Source organism: Carya illinoinensis, chromosome 6, assembly GCF_018687715.1.
Source record: "Carya illinoinensis cultivar Pawnee chromosome 6, C.illinoinensisPawnee_v1, whole genome shotgun sequence".
Lineage (NCBI taxonomy): Eukaryota > Viridiplantae > Streptophyta > Magnoliopsida > Fagales > Juglandaceae > Carya > Carya illinoinensis.
The window spans coordinates 11824164-11845382 of record NC_056757.1 but is presented as its reverse complement, the minus strand read 5'-3'; the positions used below and the strand labels follow the sequence as shown (position 1 = coordinate 11845382).

General features: G+C 35.8%; 2 long non-coding RNA genes and 1 pseudogene across 2 annotated transcripts; 2 read left to right on the top strand and 1 right to left on the bottom strand.

Moving 5' to 3' along the window:
• The first annotated feature begins 3566 nt into the window (after positions 1 to 3566).
• On the top strand, positions 3567 to 5418 carry LOC122312491. The gene is made up of 3 exons (XR_006243196.1): positions 3567 to 4870; positions 5050 to 5165; positions 5321 to 5418. It is a non-coding gene; the product is annotated as an uncharacterized LOC122312491 (long non-coding RNA).
• A 318-nt stretch (positions 5419 to 5736) lies between these two features.
• LOC122312489 lies at positions 5737 to 12167 on the bottom strand (annotated as a pseudogene).
• Positions 5748 to 9565, top strand: LOC122312490. The gene is made up of 4 exons (XR_006243195.1): positions 5748 to 5890; positions 6006 to 6077; positions 6515 to 7415; positions 9430 to 9565. It is a non-coding gene; the product is annotated as an uncharacterized LOC122312490 (long non-coding RNA).
• Positions 12168 to 21219: the final 9052 nt, after the last annotated feature.

Here is a 21219-nt window from a genome sequence, read left to right as displayed (position 1 = left end):
AAAGTGACAAGTGGGGGCATCTTTTTGCTTTCTACTGAACATTGACGGATGTAATGGCTTTATAAAGCTTGTTTACTAAGGCATAGGTGGTTTTTGCAATGAGATGAACTGAAATAAGTTAAAAAAATAAAATATTATTAATATATATTTTTTTAATTATATTTTTATTTTAAAATTTAAAAAAATTAAATTATTTATTTTATTTTATGTGAAAATTTAAAATAAATGTAATGATAAAATAAAATAAATTGGAGAAGAGATTTGGAAATAAGCCCGTTGGCGGGACTTATTGAATTGACTGCTCTCTCTTACAGTATTGCTACTGTTCCCATGCAGGATTTCTTCTTGCTGCGTTAGGAATAGAGGAAAATTGGGTTACACCAATCACGTGGCCCTTTCGTCTGAAACAAAAGTTTATTGGAAATATTTTTAAAATAATATATATTATATTTATTATTATTATTAATATTTTAAAGATTTATTTTTAGAATGCATGAATTATTCTGAAAAGAAAAAAGAAATTGAGAAAAGTTTAAGTTATTACTTACAATTATAATAACTTTGGTCCAACCCGTGAGTTGGAGATGGTTAGTGGCTCAGTTGTATTAAACGCCACTATCTACATAATGGTAGAGGTTCGAGCCATACGGCCCACACCAACTAAATTAAATATGCCTGACACTAATATTTTGCATATTTTATAAAAAAAAATGTATTTTTATATAACTATTATATATAATAGACATCTACTAATGTCTACTAATGTATAAATTAATAAAATAGACATTAGTATACATCTATTAATATATCATAAATTAATATAATAACTTGTAATATTAATGTATAATAGACATCTACATTTTTGCTAATGACAATGTGCTTTTATGTAGAGCAACTCTTGAGGAATGGCAAAGGATTCAAGGTTTGCTTTAGGTTTATGAGAAGGCTTCTGGACAGTGTTTGAACCGAGATAAGACATCAGTTTTTTTTTCAATTCCAACACTAGTACAGACAGACAGCATGAAATTGTTAATGTAGTAGGGGTCTCAGCAGATAACAACTATGGTAAGTATTTAGGACTACCAACTATAGTCGGTAGGTCAAAATATCAATCTTTCAGGGCTATTAAAGAAAGTATATGGACCAGAATATCAAGCTGGAAGAACACTTTCCTGTCACAAGCAGGAAAGGAAGTATTACTAAAAGCAGTAATTCAAGCAATACCAACTTATATTATGAGTGTATTTAAGTTGCCAAAGAGGTTATTATATGAGAAAAACTTGATGATGGGGAAATTTTGGTGGGAAAGCAGGAATAACAAACAAAAAATTCAATGGAAGTTTTTGAAAAGTATGGGAGTTTCTAAAAGGGATGGGTTTGGGGTTTAGAGATCTGGAATCTTTTAATAAAACCATGCTGACTAAGCAAGTATGGAGAGTGCTTAATAATCCAAGTTCACTGGTTGCACAAATCTTGAAGCAGAAGTATTTTAAGAGGGGCACTATACTGAATGCAAAAAAGGGAACAAACTCATCTTTGATTTGGCAGAGTTTGTGGTCATCAATAGAGTTGATTAAGGCAAGAAGTTTATGGAGAGTGGGGACTGGTACTAGCATCAGCATCTGGCATGACAAGTGGGTCCAAAATTCTGCTCTTTTACAACTTAATCTATCTACATCCCTTTCCAGCAGAGATTCAACTGTTTCTAAATTAAATGAAGAAGGGGAGTACAAATGGAAGAAGGAAGAGTACAAATGGAAGAAGGAAAGGTTGTACCAGTTATTTCAAGAGGAGGAGATGGAGAAGATTTGTAAGATTCCTTTAAGTAAAACTGGTGCTCAAGATAAGTTGATTTGGGGTTGTACTGCCAATGGGGTTTTCAATGTGAGAAGTGCGTATTACTTACAAGAAACTCTTGTTAGATAGATAAAGGGTGAGTGTTCGAGTGTTGTAAATGGTTTGATAGATTGGAAGCAGCTATGGTCTTTTAATGTCCCTATGAAAATTAAGCTTTTTGTGTGAAAAACTGCTCATAATGTTCTCCCCACTTTGCGAAACTTGGCCAATAGAAAGGTTGTAGATTTTGACTTGTGTTCTATCTGTAAGAGAGAAGTAGAGTCTGCATTACATGTGGTGTGGTGTTGTCCTGCTGCAAGTGATGTTTGGGCTATGTCTGGTTGACCAACACACAAATGGTCTAGTTCCTTCCCTGGTTTCTATGCTTTTATGGTTAACTATGTGCTCTAGGCTAGATGTGGATGCGCTTAAGCTGGTTTGTTTTATGATGCGAAGGATCTGGATTAGGAGAAATTATGTGGTTCATGGAAAAGTTTTAGAAAGCCCTCAATAGGTGGTGATGGCAGCTACTGCAGACAGAGACTTGTTTTTAAGTTTTTTAACCAGCGCAGATGAAGTTCTCTCTAATATTCCAAGTAACAGAGGAGGTATAAGGTAGAAGAAACCAAGTTTTAGAACTCTGAAGGCAAATTGGGATGCTTCTATTAGTACTAAACATAATAAAGTAGGCTGCGGTATCATTATAAGGGATGAACAAGGGAATATCATGGCTTGTGTGTATGCAAGTCAAAATCTTGTTGTGAAACCCGTGATGGTAGAAGGTTTAGCTTTGAGGAGGGCAATGAAAATTTGTGCTGACTTGGGCTTGGGAAGGGTGGTGTTTGAAGGTGATTCTCAAACCATTGTTCAGGCAGTGAATTCTGATGAAGTGATAAGTGCAAATTATGGTATTTTGATTCACAATACTCGAAGTATGCTCATGATTCGACTCCAATGGCAAGTTGTTTTTGTTCATCGAGAGGCCAACTATGTTGCTCACCAGTTGGCAAAGTTAGCATTAGATTATGAAAATGAGCAAATCTAGATTGAAGATGGTCCAATGCAGATTATGTCGACTGTCCAGCTAGAACAGTCTATGTAATGTTGACAGTGTTTTCTCTGTCTTTGCATTTCTACATCAATATATTGCTATATTGTTTAAAAAAAAAAAAAGGGGACTAATGTATAAACACCAATGTATTATAGTTACTAATGTAATCACATGTAACACTAATGTGTAAAGACTAATGTGTAAATACTAATGTATTATAAGTTACTAATGTATAGTAACATTTAATACTAATGTACAAACACTAGTCTATAAGTTCATAATAACATGTAATATTATTATACTAATGTATAATACTAGTTGTTATACTTTAGTTATTAATAGGAGTAAATTAGGCACTAATATAGTAAAATTATAATGAGTTAAATTATATTATAGTCTCTTACACTAATGTACCCAAGAAACGATGTTGTTTTGGTTCAACTCATGCCAAAACTTAGCTTCACCCACCCCTCACCCCCCCAGTCGTCACTTTCATTTTCATCCAAAACGTTTACTTTCACAAATTTTTTATATCTCATTTCAATTAATTATTACAATTTTTTCAAGTTTATACATAAAATAAAATAAACATTTTAACATTTTCAAATCCCAATATAAAAATAATATTAAAAAAATATATTCTAATAATATTTTATTCAACTTTTAAATTTAATCTCAACTCATCTCATCTCATCTCCGAAAACAAATGACGCCCAACCCTTGCCCTGCACTCGCCACCCCTGCCAGTTTCTTCAATGTGTAAGGATATTAGAAAATTGTGAATGGATCTGTTGATTCTGTTTCAGTTTGTTTGTGGATCTGTTTGTATGGATTTGTTTGTGATTCTGTTTGGGTCTGGAATTTTCAAAAAAATCAAATTTAAAAACGAATTATATGCCTGTTTAGCCACTTCAGTATCTGGCAAAATGATTGCATAAAAACAAAAACAAAAACTTATCATTGTCATTGGTTGCAACATTGGTACAAGTCGGAGTCGGAGTAGAGTCTATAGAAGTTGGAGTCAAAGGTCGGATTAGACCTCTTACAAAGCTGGAGTTGGAGGATGGCAATATCAACTCCGAAAAGTTGGTGCTAGGGCTGAGTACTAACCAAAGCCGAGTCGGTATGGCCATCCTCCGACTTTGACTGTTGCATATTCATCCTCCGCCTTGACTCCGACTTGTCGGAGCTTAGGCGGAGGCCTGCTTCCTTTCCATTAATGTTACATCCTTGTACTTGCATTTATGCCTGCACTATTCTCACAATGTTAACTCATACAACCTTCATGGAGTTGTTGAGCAGTATATTCTCAGACTTCTATTCCCCCGTCTCAGTGAGGAAAAGTTGATTTTGAAAGGGGGGAATTTTTGAATCGTAGGCTCTCTCATCTGTGCAACGAAATGACTGAATTAGAAGCTTTAAATTGTAGGTAAGTTTTTCATGGCTGAGGGTAACAGAGAATGAAGCCAGTTAAAAGAATTGTGTCTTGAGTCTCATACGTACCTTATGTTATTGTGCCGAACTGCAAGTTGGGACGCATAAAGAATTCCATTGATTTGGCTCTTAAAACTTTCATTTTCGTCATTTTTGTTGCGTTGTGCAAAACATGCCTCTCTCTAATTTCTTGTTTTTTTTACAAGTAATGCGAACTTAAATGAGACAAAAGAGGGGTTGAACTCCAATATACAGGTAGTATTCAAGAGATCCACCAAACTAGCAAAAGGTAAAAGTGCTTAAAACTTGAATTTTGCTTAGAGCTATGTTTGGATATGGGAGACTATAGATATTTTGCAGGAGGTCCAGTTTATTTGTTTGTTGTTGTTCATCGAAAAAGCACTTATCCCTGTCTTTTGCACTTCCTATATACTTGTAAAAGCAACCTGTACACTTAGCTAGAATGGCAGTCACATTCTATGATGTCAACTCACCCTCTGGCCTGAAGAAACTTGATGATTACCTTCTTACTCGTAGTTACGTTACAGGGTAAGTCTTGCGTTATTTGTCACTTATACTCCTTTTTTCATGTAAACGTTGTTTTCCTATTCTTCCTAGACTTGCTTTGGTAGTATGTGAGAAGAACACGAGAAGACACTAGCATTCATGATAGTGATTTCGATTCAAGTTTTTTCTATGGTATGTAAATTGCTTCTCGCTCTTTTCAGCTATCAAGCTTCCAAGGACGATCTTATTGTGTATGGAGCTATTTTCAAGGCTCCATCAGCTGAATACGTTAACGTGTCTCGGTGGTTCAATCACATTGATGCACTCTGAGGATCTCGTACGTCCCAACTATTAATTTTATTGTTATTGTGATATCAATCTTCATCTTGTGAGTTTGTCTTGGAGATGCTGTTTGATATATGTCTATTAAGTTATTTCCTTGTGTTCTCCATGGTTTCTTTGGTTCTAATTATGTGTTCATGTCGCTTCTAGTGGTGTTTCTGGAGAAGGATGTGGTGTCACTATTGAGGGATCTGCTTCCATCACAGAGGAGGCAATTGCAACCCCCTTCAGTTGCTGACGCTAAGGCAAGTACCTTCAAAATTATTTTTGTTGTTAATCTACACATCTTCCTATTTATTCATATGCCTTTTTCACTTATCACTCCACTTTTGGTCTATTTGGGTTGCACCATTTACCTTGCTTCTGGATGCTTTCCCCAAGTTAATTTGGGTGTCCTTTTATTTTCAGGTTTAGAGATTTCTTTAAAATAGTTTAATCTAAGAGTTGATCAAATATGATGTTATCAGGCCTCAGCTGCAGAAGAAGATGATGATGACGATGTAGACCTTTTTGGCGAGGAGACTGAAGAGGAGAAGAAGGCTGAAGAAGAACGTGCCGCAGATGGCTTAAAAAAAAGAGGAAATCATTAACTGAAGCATTAAACTTAAAATACATACCTGGAGATCTGTTTAAGTAAGATAGGAATTACAACATATTTCCAGCCCCAAAAATCTGCCTGGAGCATTTACAAGCAAATACCTTTTAGAGTACTAAGCAAAGGTAAAATGGTAGTAATATCACACTGCTTTCATATTCAGATAAGTTGACTGAGTTGATGATCTGGTGATGACAGAAGTGAAGAGTTTATGCTCCCTTTATCCTTCTTGATTTGTAGAAGCTTGTCATAGACGCACCATGGAAAACTAAGGAAATGAGCCCTATCCATTCCCTCATTGTAACGACCCCAGTAAGTATGATGATATGTGACATGATACCACGCTGATGCTTTTGCTTTTGCATTATAAGTGTCAGAATCATCTCCCTCATTGAACCAGGTCCTGGCTTCCATTATTAAGGAATACATAGCATATTTAACTGCATCTCTAATTCCCTTCCTATCTAGACATTTTGGCATTTTCAAAATGTTGCCACTAAGTATTTCAGCTTCAGTTTTGATCCCATAATAGTCCAGCAAATTCCCCAACTTGTAATCATAGTCACTTTTGTATTTGAAAGCATCATTGAGGTAGTCTTCAAAGCCGTCTACTTCCATGTCAGAGTCATAATACTGTTTTGCTGTTTCCAAAGTGAAGGGCTTCATAGGACTCCTGGGAAATGCTATGTATTTCACTTCGCAAAAAAGCTTTCCTATAATCGATATTGATCTGTAGGTCCGTTTTTCAGGCTTTTCCATGAAATCGGGATACTCATGGGCACATAGATAAGAAGGTATTTCAGCTGCAACACCAGTTTTCGGGAACTCAACTGCAATTGAGTATAGCTCAGCAAGTTCCAAACATTTATGGGTCATTGCACTGCAGGGCTCCCCATCTGCAAAGACAGTGTGGGCTCTTTGGATGATTCCTAAATTTTCATTGACTATGTTGTTGATGAAACACTCCTCTAATTCCTGCAGGACAAAAATGACAGGCTTTCATATGTTAGCTGTGGAAGAAAGTTTTTGCAAAGGACATGGAAATGTGAGAGGTCAGAGCCTTTCATTCGTTCCTACTTAACTTTATTTTCTTCACATGAAGATGCAGCTGCAATGTATTTTGTTAAATATTTACAGAGACGCAAAAGATTTCTAAATTTTGTCTAAACATATTTTTATGTATAGATGTGTATTTGGAAACAGTTTCTTAGATCACCAAATACTTCTACATGCTCATTGGATGTGTAAGTATTGCAACTAAATATAAGCTAAATGCTTAATTGTCATTGAAAAAAGGTAAAATCCAAGGTAATGAAGGCTAGATGCTAGATGATTGCAGCACGATGTATTCTCTCAACTGTGAGCAAATGTGAAGAAAATTATCAGTGATAGCTAATATATATATATATATGTATGTATACATACACATATATCATTCCATTCATATTGCAGTTAATATGATAATTACTTGCAGTGACAAACTAAAAATATCAAATTCTAGCACTCGTTCTGTTGTTACTTTTTCAAATCAAAATGTACTAATAATACCTCTATCGTAACGTCATGATCCAGTTGCATAGTTGGTGCTGCAATATATTCCGCTGGTTCAGCTTGCAGAGGAGGAATGAGATCACGGTCCCAACAGACAAAGTACTTATCTCCGTCCAAACTACTTCTCGAACATTCATTTGGATGAGGTCTAAACACAAATAATGTTGCATAAGATCATGGTCCCAACAGACAAACACAATTAATGCTGCAATATGTTAGTAAAAGGTAGACCAAAATAATGTTGCATATGACTTTTGAATATTGTGGATGAAGAAACAACAGTGCAATATAAAAACAAAGTTCAGTCTGAATCTAGTATCTTCACAAATAGCATATTATACAAGACAATGTAACTAGACAATTTATCTTTTAGGGTAATTAAATTTATATGTGGAGTTTCTACTCGAGAAAAATAGATTTTGTTCTTTATCTGTTGATTAAATAAGAGCACAAATACCTAGTCATTAATATTACAGACACATGCAAATAACTTTTCATGCTTTAGAAGTAGCCACAATGGGATATTAAAATCTTACCTCTTTCCCTTTTGTGGAAAAACAACGCAGTCCACAATGTGATGTAGAGCTGGCACATTAACAGCTTGTAGTACACGCACATCTCCAGGGTGTAGACACGGGTTTCTAGCAACAATAACCTCACCTTCAAAAATGAAATTTTTTGGGTTTGAGCTGCTGACACTAAACATATGCGACGACTGGCTACAAAGCTCCCTACTAAAGCGAGAAACTTGTAGAAATACTTGACCGTATTCCAATGCCCTGGTTTCATCTAGGCATCCAATCATAACTCTTCCATTTGGAACAAATATCCTTGTTCCAAACCTTATATCCTTCAACTTAGATGCACGAAATGTTTGAAGCACCATTGAAAGAAATGGTTCTACATCTGGCTTGTAGTCACATATAAGCATTTCCTTCAAAACTTTTGTGATGTCTTCTGAGAACATCATCTCTAGTGCCTCTTGTGCTCTCGACGGATCTGTTAACATGGCATTCAGATGATCTATAGCCTCCCTTTGCCTTTTTAGAAAAACTTGATCCTTCACTCCAAGGTTAGACAAAAGAGTGATTATCTGGCGATTTAGAAAACAAGGCTGAAACTTACTCCATGCCAAAACATCGAGTTTTGTGTCAAGTGATTTGTATCTGAACATGCTCTTTCTCAATGACAACTTCGCCAACAATGTTGGATCAACAGCCACAACACCAGTGTACCCACCATATTGAATCTGAAATGCTGATGGAACAAAACTGCAGCCTAACTTTGTTGCCACTTTGCAAGCCAACTCTTGAGATATCTTCCCTATGCCATCTGAGAAACAATACGTGGCTTCTCCCCTCTTAACTTCTACATCGGGAATAACTTCCATTTCATCTATACCAACGCTGGCAGTTTCTCTAGAAGAGCAAAAAGACTGACCGAGTCTGTCACCATATTTTGCCACATTCCTTATATCCCGACAATCACCCATCCATTCTCTAATATCTGCTGCAATCAAGCCAGGTCTTGAAGCAAACATCCAAACAGACTTTTCTCGGACCTGACTGGATGAAAAGGCAAGAAACTCAAACTTCCTATCTCCAATAACTATGCCATTTCTTAAAGTGGATATTATTCTCTCATAAACTCTAGTTCGCTTATCCTCATTTGATGATGAACGTGGAGATAGAGCTATTGAGCGCACTTTATCAAAGTCCTCATCGACAAAAGAAACACGTAGGAAATTGTCAATATCTTCAGGATAATTGCACAAGACTCTGTTGGAGAGATTCACCTCTGGACCACAGAAGTATACTTTAGATGGAGTAACTTTAACCCTGTATACAAACACCAGTCCATCACATAAAGAAATAGCCGGAGCTCTAGGAAGTAGCATAGATGTGGGATATCCTTTAAACTGCTCCTTGAGCAATCTCACAGGTTCATAGCAGCAGTCTCTTAGATGAAACAGCTTGTCCAGGGCACTTTCTATGTACTCAATTTTGGTACTCTTAGGATCGACTAACCTATAAAAATCATCATCAACTGCTGTCCCAGGAACACATCCATGCTGAATTAAGGAGTTGATCTTAAACAAGATTTTATATGGCAGGTCAAATCCTATGGGTGGATTCACAATGGACACAAGACCAGAACTGCAAGAGAAAGGAGACCCTTCCATCAATCCAAGTTGTTCTTCATTTTCTTTATAGTGGACAAAATCAAGGTGGAATTTCGGAAGCCAGAGCTTATTTGGAAGCTCCAAACATAGAGCAGAAGATTGGCCAATGCAGCAGAATGGAGTGAAATCAACTTCTCGAGAATGGAGTGAAATCAACTTCTCGAACCCACTCATAATGATGTCCAGTGGATACAGCTTTCTCATAAATCATTGGAGAACCGAGTAGCTATCAATATAAACAAGAAATCATTTAGTGAAAAAAAGAGAGTAGCAATTTCAACTCAACAACCATTAATTCCAAGGGATGAGCATAGGTGACATGCACATGAAATTTCAAATTAGAACGAGATCATCAAAATGTGAAAACCACATTTTATTTGAGTATCTAATAAATATACACATGATATCAACCCAAAACAAAGCTAAAAGGGGCTATAGGTTTCTGCTTCCAACTAAAGACTTTCTGATATTGGGTTTCATTTTTTCTTTTTTTGAAATTTTATAGAATCGTCATTAGACCTACTGATGAACTTATGTAACGTTCACTGATGGAGAATGGCAATTTATATATGTGAAAATGACCTTTTAATTGACTTTATATGGTCGAAAAAACTTTTTGTCATTGAATAGATGAAATTCATAACTAGAATAGTGCTAAGAGTGCTGGTAAGAAAGAGTATAGCATCCTACGCATATAAGATAGAAACAAGATTACAAGCTTCATATGCACATATGTAAACTACAGAATGCATGGAGACCAGTTAATTGATGAAATCTTATTTTGAATTAAATTTTTTTCTCCAGCTAACCTGAATGAGAAGAATCTTTGTTGCTTGATCACGTGGACAATATAGCTCAATCTTCCAAATGTTCTCAAAGGAGATTTCAAACTTACACACTACGGAAAGATGGGAAAAGAAGAAATACAATTTTCGGATCTCGATATCAAATTTCACAAAGACATTTTCCTGTTTCCAGAACACAGAAAAATTATCCCTCGAAACCTGATTTCCAAAGCGCAGCACTAGATTAGTAGTATCCATGCTGTATAGAAAGATCCTTGGCTCTGGTACAATATCAAAGTTTAAGTCCCAAGCTTCAACTGCAATTCCAGTACACACAGTATATCAGACATGGGTAAGGTTAGGTTACAGAAAGATTAAAGAAAAGAGTTTTGCTTTGAGTAAGGACTATAGTCGAGAAAAACTTCAGAACTTGGATGCTTCGATACAGGAAAAAAAAAAAAAAATTACAATGCACTAATATTATCAAGCATGCGATTAGTATTTTCCATGCTTCTTTTTTTCACCTTTCTCAAAAATTCGATAGTTGCACCATTTACCCAATGAACTCCTCAAAACCATTATCACAAATTTTACCCTTTGTTTTCCGTCAGTAACTCATCACACAGAGCAAACAGAGTCATCTAGGAAGACTAGAGCACATGCATTTGCCAATTCAATGCATATTACTGCATTTGAAAGAGACTAAATTTCAGAAACACCATTATCCAAAAGCAAAAGCACAATTCAAGCCAATCCGAAACCACCCAGCAATCAGATTTCACAGCATCTACTCAAAACGAGCAGGATGACAAAGGTTTCAATGATGCATTACCCATGAGAGGGGAAGAACAAGTGTTGCAGAGAGAAATTGAAGGGAATGCAAATGAGAGAGAGCCTAACCTGAAAGGAAAGCACAAAGCACTGAGAGTACTACAACTGCTGCTGCGGAATAAAACCAAGGCTCATGAGCAAACCATATATAGACGAGCAACGAGAGAGCATATGACAAGTGGCGACAAAAGACGACTGTTATCAAACTACCCCTAACCGAAGTTTATTGAAGCTAACGTAGGCATGGACTGAGGAGCCCAGCTCACTCTAAGTGACAAGTGGCAGCATGTAATTGCTTTCTAAGGAAAGGAGCACTGACTAATCTAATAGCTTTATAACGCTTGCTTACTAATTTCAACAAATGGCAAACCTTGTGTAATGCCTTTGTTTGTACCTTTGTTTGGGTTCCAAGTCTCGGAACACGATTGGGCACTCGGACTTTCATGCCTTTCTTTGGCAGTTTACGCGATGGTGGGGCATATAGAAATGATGACTCTCTCTCTCTCTCTCTCTCTCTCGGGTACTGAGTCACTACTGGCAGTGTTGCTTCTGTTTCCCATTATGGGGGAAGTCATTCTTGCTGCCAAAGGTTTGGACCAAAAAGAATAGTGAATAAACAGAGAAGAATATTTTATACCAAATTAAGCAGAAAAAAAGGGAAAACTTGGGCACCGAGGGGATCTGGGGGGAATTCTTTCTTGCTGCGCAAGTGTTGGCTCATAAGTATATATGATGAAACTGATCGAGATGAGATGACCTCATTTACTTGAGTAAGCAGCGTCGGGGAAAAAAAGGAAAATTGAGTTACACCAAGTAGTCTCGGCCAATCACGTGGCCTCTCGTCGATCTGAAACTAGAGTTGAAACAACTTGAACCAAGAATATAAAGATCGAAGAAGAGATGAAGAATACTTCTGAGTTTTTTATTCTATATTTCCAGTACATCAAGTCACCTCTTATTTATACAAGATGTAGAAAACTAATTCTCAGTTAAAAGACTAAAAACAGAAAGGTAAAATAACTAACTATCTATTTACAGTAAGGACTGAAATGTAAATTTACAATAGTCCCCCTCAAGATGAATGATATATATTTTGAACATTCATCTTGGACAACAAGGAATGAAAAACAGTAGAACCAAGGGGCTTAGTTAACAAATCTGCAAGTTGATGAGAAGAGGGAACGTGCAATGTCCTGAGTAAACCAGCTTGTATTTTCTCTCTAATGAGGTGACAATCTAACTCAATATGTTTGGTTCTCTCATGAAAAACAGGGTTGGCTGCAATATGTAGGGCAGCTTGGTTGTCACAAAATAGCAATGATGGTTGAGAGTGAATTTGATGAAAATCAGTGAGCAAAGACTTTAACCATGTTAACTCACAAACTGCATAGGCCATAGATCTATATTCAGCTTCTGCAGATGACCTTGAGACAGTGGTTTGTTTCTTTGATTTCCAAGAGATTAATGAATCACCAAGAAATACACAGTAGCCAGATATAGATCTTCTTGTATCAGGGCAGCTTGCCCAATCCGAATCAGCAAAGGCCTTTAAATGAACTTGTGATGAAGCTGGAAGGAATATACCTTGACCTGGTGCCATCTTTACATATCTAAGTATTCTGAGAGCAGCTTGCATATGAGGAACCCGAGGAGACTCCAAAAATTGACTCAAAAGGTGAACTGAATAAGTGATATCAGGCCTTGTGTGAGTAAGGTATAATAACTTGCCTATAAGTCTTCTATAGGCAGTTGTGTCTTCAATCAACTCTCCATCAGATTTTGAAAGTTTACAATGGGAATCCATAGGAAAGTTAACTGGCTTAGAAGCTAACAACCCAACATCAGAAATTAATTCCAGTGCATACTTCCTTTGGCAAATAGAAATTCCCTTTTTTGATCTAGCAATTTCCATTCCTAGGAAATATTTGACAGGACCCAAATCCTTCAATTTGAAGTATAGACTCAAAGAATCTTTAATGGTCTGTACAACAGAACTGTCACTACTAGCCAAGAGTATATCATCTACATACACCAAAAGGGCCACAAAACAACCATTTGTATTTCTTGTGAATAATGAATAGTCTGATTTGGATTGTACAAATCCCAAATCAACCAAGGCTGCAGTGAACTTGGAGTTCCACTGCCTAGAAGCCTGTTTTAACCCATATAATGATTTCTGCAGCTTGCAAACTCGAGTGTCCCCCTTTCTAAGATACCCAGGTGGTGGTTTCATATAAACTGTTTCTTCCAAATCACCATAAAGAAATGCATTGTTCACATCCAAATGCACTAAATGCCAATTGTAAATTGCTGCTAAAGACAGTAAGCATCTCACTGTCACCATTTTTGCAACTGGAGAAAAAGTTTCTAAGTAATCAAGCCCTTCCCTTTGAGTATAACCTTTGGCAACTAATCTTGCCTTATGTCTCTCAATTGAACCATCAACATTAAACTTAGTCTTGTAAACCCACTTACAACCAACTGAATTTTTGTCTGGTGGAAGATCAATGAGGGTCCAGGTATTGTTTGATTCTAAGGCAGCTAACTCAGTGGACATAGCATCTCTCCAATGAGGATACTTAACAGCTTGATGATAAAAATCAGGTTCTTTATGAGATGAGATAGCAATGCTGAAGGCTTTATGAGAAGGAGACAAATGTTTATATGATAAAAATTCAGAAATGCTATATTTGTTACCTGAAGGTGTATCAATTGAGCCAAGAGATGATATGGTAGAAGTAGAATCTGCTGGAGAGACTAGATTGCAATGATAATTTTGCAAATAAACAGGGCTTTTGCGCTGTCTAGTGGACTTTCGAAGTGGAGGAAAATGATTAATATCTTGCAATGAAGGAATATTTGGAATCTGGTTTGAATGAGAAGCATTGGGAATATCTGGTATGAGATTGATAGATTCTGATGTGGAATTAGAATCACTTAACAGAGAACTGTTTGAGGGTTGTGATATAATTGATATATCTGATATGGGATTAGGTAATACAAACTCAGATGGTAAAGAAGACTGCTGTGATGAAACTTTATTTTGAAAAGGGAATATATTCTCATGAAATATAACATCTCTAGAGACAAAAAAATTATGAGAGTCTAGATCATATAACTTGTATCCTTTTGTTCCAAAAGGATAACCAACAAATACACATTTTCTAGCTCTAGGTGAAAACTTTGATCTGTTATTGCTTAAGGTGGAAGCATAGCATAAACAACCAAACACTTTAAAATGATTATAAGAAGGAATGTCACCATAAAGAATCTGTTGTGGTGATTGGTTGTTGAGAATATGAGAGGGAATGTGATTAATAATGTGAGTTGCTGTCAAAACACATTCTCCCCAAAAATTTAATGGAACATTTGATTGAAATTTTAAAGATCTTGCCACATTTAAAAGATGTTGATGCTTCCTCTCAACAATTGAATTTTGTTGAGGGGTTTCAACACAAGAGGTTTGATGGATAATTCCTTTTGAATGAAAAAATTCCCTCATTTGGAATTCTAAGCCATTATCTGTTCTTATACACTTTATTTTCTGTTGAAACTGTGTATGGACCAGATTGTAAAAAACTATAACAATATGTTTAACCTCACACTTGGATTTCATCAAGTATACCCAAGTTGATCTAGAATGATCATCCACAATTGTTAAAAAATATTTGAAACCATCATGAGTAGGTATTGAAAAAGGACCCCATATATTACAATGAATTAGATTGAAAGGAGAACTAGGCTTGTAAGAATGAATTGGAAATGATAATCGTTTCTGTTTTGCTAATGGACACACCGTACAATGATGTTCATGTACAAGCTTATTTGAAATGAAATTTGGAACTGACTTTGAAAGAACTAACAATCTTGATGAAGATGGATGGCCTAATCTATTATGCCACAGTTGTGAAGCAGAATCAGATATGGAATTTACAGAGGAAAGAACAGAATTTGTACTGGCTGAAGATTGTTGCAGGAAATATAGACCAGCAGCTTTTCTACCCTTCCCAATCATCTTCCATGGGGTAAGGCCCTGTATATAACAAATCTCAGGCAAGAAAATAAAGCAACAATTCTGATCAGATGTGACTTTAGTCACTGAAAGAAGATTATATGCAAAACTAGGTACACATAATACATCCTTCAAAACTAAGCCATCTGATAAATGGACAGTTCCAAGATGTGTTACTGTAACATTTTCTCCATTTGGCAGTTTAACAAATGTATTGAGAGTTTTTGTAATTGTGGTGAAAAAGGTTATAGAATGAATGATATGGTCTGTAGCACCTGTATCTATGATCCAAGTGCTAGAATCAGATTTCGAATTATTATTTTTAATAGAAGAAAAACTTGAATGGCAAATTGTTTTACCTGAAACAGGAGGCAAATTATTTGGCTTGGATATGACATTGGCTGCCTGATGGTTGATTTTTGGTGGTTCAGTTGACTGTGGTCGAATTAATGCAAGTAGTTGTTGATACTCTTCTTGAGAGAAAGACATACAATTCTGATCAAAAGGTGTACTCAAGGGTTGAGCCATGACTTGGTTTGCTGATGAAACTTTTCCCCTTTGTTTGAAAGATGGAGGATATCCATGTAGTTTGTAGCATTTATCTACTGTGTGATTGGTCATTCCACAGTGAGTGCACAAGACCTTCTCTCTTCTGTACTGCTGTTTTCCAGGATTGATCTTTGAGCCTTCAATTCTTTTATTCATAAATGCAACATTAGGTTCAAACCCTACTCTCCCCATGGAACCAACTTCTCTTTGTTTCTCTTCTTGAATGACTAAAGAGAAAACTTTAGTAATTGATGGTAAAGGTTCTAATAATAGAATCTGACCCCTAACATGTGCAAACTCCTCATTCAATCCCATAAGAAACATGATTACATGTTGACGCTGTTGATATTCTAAAAACAAACGTGCAGCATTACAGGTACAAAGTTTAGATGCTCCACATGTACAATTAGGCATCTGGCTATAGTTCATAAGCTCATCCCACAAGCATTTGAACTTTCGATAATAAACACTCACCGAGGTCTGATCTTGAGATAAAGAAGAGAGTTCCTTTTGCAATTGGAAAATTCGTGGTCCATTGCCTTGAGAAAACTGATTCTTCAATTCATCCCACATTTCTTTAGCCGTTCTTGCATAGACAATGGTTTCCCCAATATCTCTGGATACAGAGTTGAGAATCCATGACAACACCATGCTGTTGCAACGATCCCATTTATCATACAATGAATCTGTTTCAATAGGCTGAGTAATTGCACCATTAACAAAACCGATTTTGTTCTTGGCCTTCAATGCCATTATCATTGATCTACACCAGCTATTGTAGTTATCTCCGATAAGAAGATTAGACACCAAAATCGAACCAGGCGAATCTCCATTTTGGAGATTATATGGACTGGAATCTTCTGTAGCTAATGAAACAGAAGGTGTTTCCATTCTTGCAGCGGAAAGAGGAACCCTAAGGTTTCCTCTCTGATACCATGAAACAACTTGAACCAAGAATATAAAGATCGAAGAAGAGATGAAGAATACTTCTGAGTTTTTTATTCTATATTTCCAGTACATCAAGTCACCTCTTATTTATACAAGATGTAGAAAACTAATTCTCAGTTAAAAGACTAAAAACAGAAAGGTAAAATAACTAACTATCTATTTACAGTAAGGACTGAAATGTAAATTTACAATAAGAGTTGCCATTACCCATGTGAAGCGCAGCATAGTACTGAATAGAATATACGAGAAAAACACGTCTACTTTTATATCTTCTCTGAGGATCCTTCTGTTCTGTTTTGTTTCGTTTTGCTTTCTTTTATATCTTCTCTTGCTCTTCTCATTTAATTCTCGTCTCTTGTCCTTTCTCATCTCTCTTTGGATGAAGCCTTTAAAGTTTAAAGAAGGCCATAAAGGAAGGGACATCGAGTACGGTAGAGGACAGGAAACATGATTGGGACGTCAAAAGAGGCTGGGTGGTAATACGTGACATGAATGTAAATTTAATACGAATGTAATACAAAATTAACAGATTTGATCAATTTGATATTAATGGATTTGAGTCAAGGGATTGATTTGTTAATAATAGATTAATCTGCTTAATACGAAATCAATCTCTTTTAATTCGTTTAGAATTTATTTTAAAATTAAAATTTTATTATTATTAAGTTGTAATATTGATATTTCTCAATATTTTTATGTTTTTATTATTTTTATTATTAGGATTGTAATTTTAGAACTATGCCCATATTTGTTTTGTATGATTTGTAATATTAGTTTTATTATATGTTAAAATTTGAAAAATATTAATATATATATTTTAAGATATTGTGGTTATTAATAAATACAGATTTTAACTTTTATGTAAAATTATGTTAATCAGGTCAAATGAATTAAGTGTCTTAGTTTAACTTATTTATATGAAACAAACAGACTTAAATGAGTTATGTTATGTTAACATATTTTTGATTAATTATTAAATAGGTCAAAATGAGTGACACGACATGATCCGTTATATAAATAGCTTGAGTTAGGGTTTAAAATTTTGACATGTTTAATTAGCTTAATAGGTTGAGTTTGAGCTGACCTATATAGTCAAATATTTTTTACTTGATATGACAATAACATGATCTGAAAACATGATTTGCCACCCCTAAAGAGAGGTCCCAAACCCTCCATTTAGCTCAGGTGGGGATAAGAGATTGGAGAAAAATACGAGCAAGCTTGAAGCTTATCCCGACAAAGGATTTTCAGTCCGATCATGTGGCGCCTCCGACAGGCTGCTTGTAGTTTGATGAAGTGTCAAGATGTCAGTATATATTATATTGGCATACACACCCAATAGGTTTATGAGAGCAATATGCATGCTCTTAGCATGTTATTAATGATATGAATAAGTTCCAATGAAAAGTACTTAGTCTAAGATAATTAGTATCGAAGAAAAATTTAAACCCTCAAATACTGCATCAATAACACCATCCACAAGTCATAAATACATCCGTGAGTATCAATCAATTATTACATAACCATAAAAATGTTCTGAAGTCAGATAAAAATTCTCCTTGTCGGGATAAAATAAACATAATAGCAGGTGTCCAATAAGTGGTTCACTGATAGAAAAATTAGGGCATCCTCTTCACTCCTCCAGCTAAGGCTGAACATCTTGCTCGAAGACTCCCTCATCGTATTGGTATGCAAAATTCACGGTTCCGATGATCGGTAATGTAGTGAGACTGCCATGTTAAGCAAGTTAAGCCTAAGACAAGACTCATGATCATAGTATGCAATGATCGATATCAACACAGATTAAATGCATGAGAATGAAATGCACCCAGTTCCATGTCTCTGCTGGGTAATCTACAGAAGGATACTATCAAGCTCATGAAATGCTTTCAGACTTGCAGTATTCAATATGTTGGAAGGCTTGGCAACATGGTTGCACACAAATTAGCTAGACATGCTATGCATGTTTTTGATATAGTTGTTTGGTGGGATTCAGTCCCAGATTTCATAATATCAATTCTTTGGACTAATACAAATTTGTAGTACTTTTGCTGATGAATAAAGTGGTTGGATTTTCTATCAAAAAAGAAAAAAAAACTCCTCATCCGTTCCTTATTAACCGTACACCACGAATTCATCTAAAGATTCGTTGGCACGTCTGGGTTCCCTTTGTCATGACTATGATTAATGTCTGTCTGTCAGTGTGACTTAGGAACACTCAAGGCTTTGCGTAATTGTCATTCACCTTATGTTTCTCTAGCCTCCACCAGAAAAGAGGCAAGTCTTGCCGTGGCCACCCGAGACCATTACATTCTCATCTAAGGACGTCGTTGATATCCAAACATCATTCTAAGAGATACCACTCCATTTTTAAACACTTTAGAGTGGTTAGAGAAATTTATAATGTCTCATCCTAGCTACGGGTCGTAATCCATATTCCACTTTTACCCCGGTGGTTAATAGTAGCTGAACTCTTATTTAATTTCTATGTGTGTTGTTTTTGTGAAATTGTTTTGTTTTGTGTTTAGTTTCTTTTCGAATGAAGTTGCAATGAGATTTTTCATTCTTCAAGGAGAGCTCCATAAGCTGGATTATTTGTAGTTTTCAAACTTCAGGTGAGGTCTAATTTCTTGCTTGGTTGATGAAGTAGCTCCATGCTTTTTTTTTTTTTTTAAGCAAACTTACATATTATAAAAATGAGTATTACAAACATCTGAGGGTCTTTCGGCCCACTGTTTATATACAAAATACTAGTAGGGATAATATCTAAAAGAATGCTACTAAACAAAAAGTTTGTAACTCCATGCTTTCTTAGTTGGGTCTATAAAGAGCTCTTTTTGGGTGATCGTTCAAGCTTACATCAATAAAATAACTTATACTCATGCGAGACTCTTGATCTTTTTTCACTCTCACTTTATCTTTTCCTATAAAAATGCTATGGCCACAAAAGAATTTATAAAAATAAATTCACAAATTGACATATTTTGATGTGATATGTCAGATTATAAAATTGATTCTAAAATAAAATAGATCTAACAAATTGTATGAAATTATATTAATTTTTTAATTTATTTTTATAAAATCTCTTTCTACTTGTAGTATTTATCTTATTTTATTGTTTGGAAGATATTTGAATTTGATTTATTTTCTTTCTAAACTATTTACCATATACTTCTAAAAAATTCTTGAAATTAAACATTGGCTAAAATTTAACATCCAGGTCCAAGCCCTCGAATTATTAATTTATTGAGGTTACTACTTATCAGAGGATTCGGCTTCCCTCCTGTGACACCCTTAAGAACAAGACATCTCCTGTTATTAAAATTACTGGCTTACACCTCATTAACAAAAAAAAAAAAAAAAAAAAAATGGATGGGATCAAGTTTAACAAAAGGAAAATGCTACTCGCACCGCTTATTGCTCCCGCTCCCTCATCCCGCTTGATGTGGCATGCTCCTGTGGCATCAATTTAATATTAAAAAAAAAAATCTGAATTACTCCGCTTTCTTTTATTTTGTTCTTCTCTCCCGAAACAAACCCTAACTCCTCTCTTTTTCGTAGCATTTTGGACTGCACTGGGCGAACCTCAGCCTCATAAATATTCCTTTATGGCTCATAAAATTTTTTTGAATAAGTTGCTTTTCTTCTTCTTTCCTCATCTTCGAATCGGGTTACATTTTGCCTTGCCATTTTTGAAGCAGTTGGCTAATTTCTCCACTAAAAACAGAGTATATTTCCCAATGAATGTTTTACAGTACGAGGCAATATAATAATACATCAAACTTGGAATGTAATCTCATGATTCGTGGGATATGTACAACAACAGAAAGGGAAAACATTAATAGAAAGATTGAAGCCTTGAACTACGGTAGTTGACTTCTTGAATTGATATCGTTGGAGAGATTTAAGGCTGAAACAGAGGGTGTGTAGACATCCACTTTGTAGCATTTCTTCTCTCTTTTTCCTTTTTAATTTTATGCCAACTGAAGCATTTCTTCTCTCCTAAATAATCTCTCCACTTCGTAGCATTGTTTTGGGTGAAAGAGATTTTTATGGAGTTCGTATCACAAATCCATGCTTTGGCCCATTTAATTCTGCAACACAGAAGAAATAGAAAGAAAAAAAATACTTTGGCGCCTTCCATGGTTTCTCAGTAACCAAACAAGCATAAAAAGCCCTAGAAAACCAACTTAAATCTCATTTTCAACCCTTTCAATTGCACAAAAACAAAAGATTCTCATATGCAAATGAAATAGCTTCGACTGCAGCGTGCGATGGAGGTCTGACAGAGGAACGCGACCCTAAGGAATGCGACCCTGAGATACGCGACTGTTGGGCGGGAGACGAGTTTCTCAGTGACCAAACACGCACGTACAACACTGCCGCGAAGGAAGCAACCCGTGCGTACGACTCAACGGCTAAGTGACTAAGAGGAAATGGGGATTTTGACTGCTGAAGAGGAAAGGGCGAAGATGTTGGGAGGGAGATGAGTTTTGGCTTCATTTTTTATTTTTTTTTTAACACGTGACGTGTCACGTGGCAAGCCACCTCAAGCGGGAAGGAGAAACGGGATGAGAGAGCGGTATCTGTAGCATT